Below are 8484 nucleotides of genomic sequence, written 5' to 3' on the forward strand. Positions count from 1 at the left end.
CCATGCCTTAATGTTCAGAAAGCTCTCATATGTGCTGCAGCTCCTCTTTTCACCCTCTGTCTGAAACCAGAGCCCAGTCTGCTCTGATTGGTTAGCTCTGTTGTGATTGGTCAACCGCTTAGAGATGTCCTGCCCCTTAGCCTATCAGGTACAATGTGTTGGAGTGTTACATAGAGATGTCACTGACGTTCTGGAAGTAAAGAAAGGAGTGCAATGGAGGCGTTTCAGACTAGGAGGGAGGGAACACATGGATTTTAGCCTCTGCAGACCATTTACATGCACAGAAACCTGTCTAACACACCACATGATGAGTCCATGCTCAAAAGTAAATAGCAGCATTATTAGTGTACATAACAGCACTCGTAAATAAACAGATTTTGCCTCTGGAACATTTAAACATGGATTGTGTTTCTGCCCGTCATTAAACACAAATGAGCTGTCCATCTTTTTTTAACCGGCCTCAGTTGGTTTGTTAAAGGAGTTGTTCTGCACCCAGCCCCCTCCTCTGCATTGTTTTCCTCTATATGCATCCACAGCGTGTTTATGACTCACGTTGGTGTTGTACTGTATGCAGAGCGCCTGTACAGTGCTTCTTCAGAGCAGGAGTCTCTGTATTTGATGAATGGAGCTCCTTTCTCCCCGCTGTGTTATATGTTAATCTCCTTCCCACTGACTTGTTTTTCCTTTTTTTTGCTTTGGCGCTGCTGTATTATTCCTCCGGGCTGCATTGTGTGCTTCTGGCACTGGAGAACCGGGTAAGGGGGGGGGCGGAGAAACAGATAAAAGAAAGAGAGAGGGGAAGAGGCTTCAGTGTGCTGACAGCTGTACGACCCCCAGCTTTTCTCGCAGTTAAGTGGAGATGTTTCCAAAAGCGTCATATTTCCATGTTTGATCGCAGCCGATGTTAATCTGCATCACTTCAGGTTCCCTTTGTCTCCTGATACAATCGGACGGGATGAAGCTGTCTTAGTTTCAAATGTGTTTCTTATAGTGTCCGACTCATGCAAACGAGCTACAGAAGCTCAAATCAATTCCATCAGGAGCAACGTGCTGCAGCTTCAGGAACAATGCAGATATAGAAACTCCTGCAGAAACATCTGCAGCAGCTCTTCAACACATGCAGCATCTAGAGAACATTCAGCAGAGGAAACATGAGCAGTTTACTAAAAGCTGCAGAAACCAAACGCTGCAAGAAGCTCCAACACAACGGAGACCAGGGGACACTAAAGAGAGACGCACACAGCTGGAGACCAGTGTCCCTAGCTATGTGCGTCTCTCTTTAGTGTCCCCTGGTCTCCAGCTGTGTGCGTCTCTCTTTAGTGTCCCCCGGTCTCCAGCTGTGTGCGTCTCTCTTTAGTGTCCCCTGGTCTCCAGCTGTGTGCGTCTCTCTTTAGTGTCCCCTGGTCTCCAGCTGTGTGCGTCTCTCTTTAGTGTCCCCTGGTCTCCAGCTGTGTGCGTCTAGATGCTGCAGATGTTTCTGCATGTGTTGAAGAGCTGCTGCAGATGTTTCTGCATGTGTTGAAGAGCTGCTGCAGATGTTTCTGCATGTGTTGAAGAGCTGCTGCAGATGTTTCTGCATGTGTTGAAGAGCTGCTGCAGATGTTTCTGCATGTGTTGAAGAGCTGCTGCAGATGTTTCTGCATGAGTTTTGATTTGTGTTTCTGTATCTGCATCGTCTGTGAAGCTGCAGTTTCTCCTGATGGAGGAGGTTTGGGCTCTTGTCGGCCACTTTACTTCCTCGCTTCAAATATTTTTTTCCATTATGCCTCATCACAGCATCTCTAACTCCACCCGCCCCACTTGGCCCAGTTTCCGCTGCATATCTAATCCATTTCACTGCGCCGTTTGTTTGTTTGTCCTCTAATGATGGCCGAGATGATCACCACATGAGGAGTCAGTGTGAGTCACTCGCCGACTGAATGAGGGGATTTGCAGGGAGCTTTGCCGGCTGTTTTCACATCATAAATGAAGCGTGAAAATGAGTCAATAAACCCCCCCTCCAAAGATAGGGGAATTATCAGAAAATGACAGAAACATCCTAATGAGTTCTCCTGATGCCGGATATCCTGATACATACTTTAAATTGCATGAAATCTGTGTGATTGTGACCGTTCATGTTGTGCGGATTATTTGGAGGCTTTTCTAATTTGACTTTACAGAACACGATCAGGCTTTAAAACTAGCAGATAATGAAGAGTAATCCTAAAGTCTGACAGAAACATAACTCACAGTGACACTTTATGTGAAGGTCATCTCTATAAAGCATTATTCTCACAGTCATAGACTGTATAAAGCTTTTATAAATGTTCAGTCAAGACAAACAATGATGAAGGGTTATAAAATATTATTACTGGTGGATGTGATGTTTCTTAAGCTACAACGATCCAAACCTCTTCCATCAGGAGCAACGTGCTGCAGCTTCAGAAAGGATGCAGATATAGAAACACAAATCAGAACTCATGCAGAAACATCTGCAGCAGCTCTTCAACACATGCAGAAACATCTGCAGCAGCTCTTCAACTCATACAGAAACATCTGCAGCAGCTCTTCAACACATGCAGCATCTAGAGAACTTTCAGCAGAGGAAACGTGAGCAGTTTACTAAAAGCTGCAGAAACCAAACGCTGCAAGAAGCTCCAACACAACGGAGACCAGGGGACACTAAAGAGAGATGCACACAGCTGGAGACCAGGGGACACTAAAGAGAGCCGCACACAGCTGGAGACCAGGGGACACTAAAGAGAGACGCACACAGCTGGAGACCAGGGGACACTAAAGAGAGACGCACACAGCTGGAGACCAGGGGACACTAAAGAGAGACGCACACAGCTGGAGACCAGGGGACACTAAAGAGAGACGCACACAGCTGGAGACCAGGGGACACTAAAGAGAGACGCACACAGCTGCAGACCAGGGGACACTAAAGAGAGACGCACACAGCTGGAGACCAGGGGACATTAAAGAGAGACGCACACAGCTGGAGACCAGGGGACGCTAAAGAGAGACGCACACAGCTGGAGACCAGGGGACACTAAAGAGAGACGCACACAGCTGGAGACCAGGGGACACTAAAGAGAGACGCACACAGCTGGAGACCAGGGGACACTAAAGAGAGACGCACACAGCTGGAGACCAGGGGACACTAAAAAGAGACGCACACAGCTGGAGACCAGGGGACACTAAAGAGAGACGCACACAGCTGGAGACCAGGGGACACTAAAGAGAGACGCACACAGCTGGAGACCAGGGGACACTAAAGAGAGACGCACACAGCTAGAGACCAGGGGACACTAAAGAGAGACACACACAGCTGGAGACCAGGGGACACTAAAGAGAGACGCACACAGCTGGAGACCAGGGGACACTAAAGAGAGACGCACACAGCTGGAGACCAGGGGACATTAAAGAGAGACGCACACAGCTGGAGACCAGGGGACACTAAAGAGAGACGCACACAGCTGGAGACCAGGGGACACTAAAGAGAGACGCACACAGCTGGGACTGGAGCACTTGGTGATGTTCAGGATTATAAAGCTGGACAACTGTCTCTGTTGTTGTTTGTCCTGTATAACACTTGTGTTTTAACCTGTAGTACTCATCACACGCTCAGCTGCTGGAGGTCTTTTGCTGCATCATCTGGAGCTCAGCTAGTAAACCCAACAGCATCTAATCCTGAGTGAGGCCCTTTAATACCCCGCTGCACGCAGCTTATCACAAACCACGGCGCTTGTTCCACCGCCCCTCTGTGACCGGCGTTATGAGCGACTTTGAAGGCGACACAGTCGGCTCTGCTTCTTCCTTTATTTCCCCGATGCTCCGTAATGAGCGTCTTTATGTCACAAAATATTACAGGACTGATTTGAGGCGTCTAGCTGCAGACTGTCAAAAACATGTTCAGGTCTGCAGCCACATTTCACAAACAAAGACTCATAAATAGTCACTGGGATATTTTGCAAAAAGTGTCCAAATCCACTTCTGAGCTGTTTACTGAAAACGCCCAACTTTCTGTCATTATATGTGACAAATGTGTCTCCACTGCAGTTTAGCATTATGGATGTTTTTTAGCCTCAAGCAACTCACTACTAACTTTTTCTCTAAATTTTGAGTTAAATATGCAGCTTCCATTCAGCATTTCCTTTTGAACTCGTCATCATTTGCATAAAAGTACCGGCAGAGGAACCTGTCATCCAGCCTGACTGAGTGTCTGAGTCAGAAACAAAACAAAAAGAGCGTCAACTCGACAGGAATTATTCAAAGAAAGAACAATCCATACGGAAAGGAACACAGACACAGAGTAAACAGGGAAGTGTGTGCACTTATCCTGCAGACGAACCAGTAGTTTTTATCACTATGCACATGTACCTTATATCTCATATTGTCAAATATATAATCAACAAATGCAGATTAAACTGGCTTCATAAAATCCTGCTTGGTTCCTGATGAACATATGCGTTTGTGTTAATAAGCAGCTTGCAATACTTTTGGTCCAGTTTATTCATTTCATCTGCATTTTATAGTACAGACATGACAAGAAATAAGAGAGGAAGATTGGACAGGACATTCTTTAACTAACTTTATGAAATTGATTGAAATTTGCACCAGGCAGGAGTTCAGAGGTGCGTAGTGGTGATGTTTTCTGGTAGCTTTGTTAAGAAAGGTCCTTTAATTGGACTTCTACGGATCTTTTCAGGACAGCATTCCCTCTGTTAACCCTGTGATTCTGTCTGCAGGTTTATCACAGCATGAGCAGGATCTATAATCTGCTTGTAATGCAGCAGCATGCTCCTCCAGTAAAGTGTTACCAAAAAACAGTTTCTCAGACTTCTCAGAGAAAGTTTAGCCGGAGCTCCTGAGCAGGCAGAGCTAATTGGACGGATGCAGCTTAATCAGGATAACAGCGCTATTGAGGACAAGGCTATTCCATGCAAAGCAGACAACCGGATGCTGAGGGGGGAACAGGAAACAAATGACGGAGCCAGCACTGCTCGTTCTAACAAGGTGATGAGCGGGACTGCTGGACGGCCTCGGGGTGGGAAACGTGGCTCTAATAACTGCAGCACACACTCACAGTGAAGAGGGATTCAGAGGCTTTATTAAGTAAAGTAACAACACATTACTGAAGAAACACTAATACTCAATGCTGGGTCAAATGAATTCATAATCTTACTCAAGGAAAAGGGATTACGTTTTACACAGAAAGTGTTTTTAAAATATCAAAAGCAGGCGACTCAGTTTACAGAAAAGATGGCCTGAAATGTCGTACAGTAAATATGAAATTATCAGACATTTTTTTAGCAACTTTAAAAAAATCAAATGCTTAATATGAAAAGTAACTAAAGCTGTTAAATAAATGTAGTGGAGTAAAGTCATTAATTCAATTTTAAATGTAGCTGATTAGAAGCACACATTCACAAGCTAACGTTAAAGAAACAATCCTCACTCATCCAACATTTTTAGCTGAGTAGTTCTAAACAAACACGCGGTAACAAGCTAACGTTAGCTACTGTATGTGAAGTAACAGACAAAATCTAACATGAGGTTCTGTATTTAAGTGACAGTTACTAGCTAACGTAAGCTAACTGTATGTAACTATCAAGCTATCATAAGCTAACTTTAAGTGACAGTCACAAGCTACTGTTAGCTTCATATAATTGACAGTTACAAGCTACTGTTAGCCTCTGTATGTGAGTGACAGTCACGAGCTAACGTAAGCTAACTGTATGAAAGTGACAAGCTAACGTAAGCTAACTGTATCTAAGTGACAGTTACAAGTACTGTTAGCTTCAGTAAATAAGTAATAGTCACCAGCTAATGTAAGCTAACTGTATGTTAGTGACAGTAACAAGCTAAAGTTAGCTAACTGTATATGTGAAAGTTTGAAACTACTGTTAGCTTCTGTATGAGTTACGGCTTAATGTTAGCTTCTGTATACAAGTAACAGTCAAAAGCTAACTTAAGCTAACTGTATGTAAGTGACAGTTACAAGCTAACTTAAGCTAACTGTATGTTAGTGACAGTTAGAAGCCACTGAGCTTCTGTATATTAATGACAGTCACAAGCTAACGTTCTCATCAATGATCTATCATAGAGGCAATTAATGCATTTTTCTTTCTCTACTAAATTGAGGACTTTGAGTACTACATCATAAATCTTAAAGGCCATTGAAAAACAGTTCTTTCTGCCTTAAGAAATTCTTGTTTCTGCATGAGGTTAATAAATCCTTCTGTTTGACCTGTCACTGACACTGCAGCCTGTAAAACCAGCACTGGGTAGATTGAAGCCAACAATATGACCCTATATGCTCAACACTGTGTTTGGGTAGATAAAATCTCCACACCTTTTTAATGGTGTGTGATGACAGAAAAACAGCCGTGCAAAGCCCAACATGGACCTGACAAGTTTTAGCTGACATATGTCTGGGTGAAGCCGAGATAAAGCACTGAGTTTTGTGAGGAGAAAAAAGGCCTCTTTCCTCCGGAGCCTCGGTGAGAAATGAAACAATATTGTGTCTGGCGGGGCTCCAGGCGCAGCGAGGGGACGGGGTGGCGGGGAGTTTATGAAAACAGCCGCGGATGAAGCTGTGATGGCTGTCTTTAAGTGTTTCCCTGCGAATCTAACAGGGGGCTTATGTCCCTCAGAGCTGGTGTTAACATGCTGCGCCTCGGCTCTTTATTGGCATCTTATCTGTGCTTTCCTGAGCCTGTTTTCATACCAAACCCCACTAATTACACCATTATGTAATGACCCCGAGAAACATAAAGCTCAGCATATTAGATGTCAGATGGAAACGCTCTTTTTCCGTCCTGAGAGGAAAAGGAGAACATTTTTCATTATTCGTTATGTTTTTCTGCTGATGATAAAAATCGTTTTCTTTTGAGCTGGAAAATATACAGTAAGTCATGATTAGTGTAACTTCATTCTGTGTGAGGCAGCAGTGATAAGGCTGACAGGCTGTGTGAGGGGATTTCTAAAAGCTGTAATCCACATTTGGAGCTCCGAGGCAGTTTAACATGAGCTATCCCATAATGTAATTTATACTGTAGCGTATTTTTGGATGTCTGGCAGGGTTCAGTATTATGATCGTGTAAATCTAAGAAAAACATAGACTCATGCTAACCTACTTTCATTTTTGTAGACTTTTCTAGAAGTATTTAAATAATAATAATAATAAATCACATTTATAAAGCGCTCTACTCAAAGACGCTTTACACAGTGCCCTATCAGAACTATGCAAACAGATCCTTTATTGATTTATACTAGGGTTCAAAACAAAACAGAGGTTACAACAAGAAGAAGAAGGTGGGAGTTAGGTGGGGAAGGCTAGTGCAAAAAGGTGTGTTTTTAGTGCAGATTTGAAAGAAGAGAGGGTTGGGGAGACTTTGAGGTGGGAGGGAAGCAAATTCCATAGGGAGGGGGCAGCAACTGAGAAGGCCCGATCACCCCAGGTCCGGCGCTTTGTCCGGGGGACTTGCAGTAGGTTGGCAGAGACGGACCTGAGGGATCGGGAGGGGACTTGGTGATGGAGGAGGTCAGCAAGGTGAGGGGTTAAGTTGTTGAGGGCCTGGTAGGTGGTGAGTAAGATTTTGAAGTTGATTCAGTGTTTTATTGGAAGCCAATGAAGTTCACGGAGGACAGGTGTGATGTGTTCTCTGGGGCGGGTAGCTGTGAGGAGGCGTGCAGCAGAGTTCTGGACATATTGGAGTTTATTGGGGACGTTGGTGGTGGTGCCGGAGAGAAGACTGTTGCAATAGTCGAGCCTGGATGTAATGAATGTATGGATGAGTGTCTCTGCAGCGGTACTTGACAGGTTGGGGCGGAGGCGGGCGATATTTCGGAGGTGGAAAAAGGCAGCTTTGGTAGTATGGTTGACATCGGGGAGGAAGGAGAGAGTGGGTTCCAGGATAACTCCAAGGTTACGGACTTTGGTGGAGGGGGTGATGGTGGAGCCGTCAATGTTAAGGGAGAAGTTCTGGGTGGAGTGGGTGAGGGAGTCAGGACCAATGTTAGAACTCGTGGTTGAAATATAGTCGTGCAGGAATGGGTCCTTAAACCCAGGAATGAGTCAGCATTTCATCACTTCCTGTGCCCTGGTCTGGAAGTCAATGGTTTTCTGAATGTTTTTCTGGTTGTTCGCCTAAAATAACTTCTGTCAAGTTCAAATATCAACCTGAAAATGAGCATGATAGGATCCGTTTCATTAAAACAACGTCAGAGTTAAAGTGGACCCTTCAGAGACTATATCTTTGTCACTACTTAAAGCACATTAACTGTCACAAAATTAGGCTCCATTATTCTACATCTTTCATCCCTAAGCTGGGAAATGTACAATATAAAAGTGAAAGGAGTTGGCTAAAACATGAAATAAACCTAATAAAATGCAATAAGTAGCAGCAGTAATATTTAATAATGCATTCTAGAAGAGTTTATTTTGCACATGCAGAACAGAGTATCAAACAAATGATGTCTCCAATCGTCTAGCATCCT

Source organism: Eleginops maclovinus, chromosome 13 (genome assembly GCF_036324505.1).
Source record: "Eleginops maclovinus isolate JMC-PN-2008 ecotype Puerto Natales chromosome 13, JC_Emac_rtc_rv5, whole genome shotgun sequence".
Classification (NCBI taxonomy): Eukaryota; Metazoa; Chordata; class Actinopteri; order Perciformes; family Eleginopidae; genus Eleginops; species Eleginops maclovinus.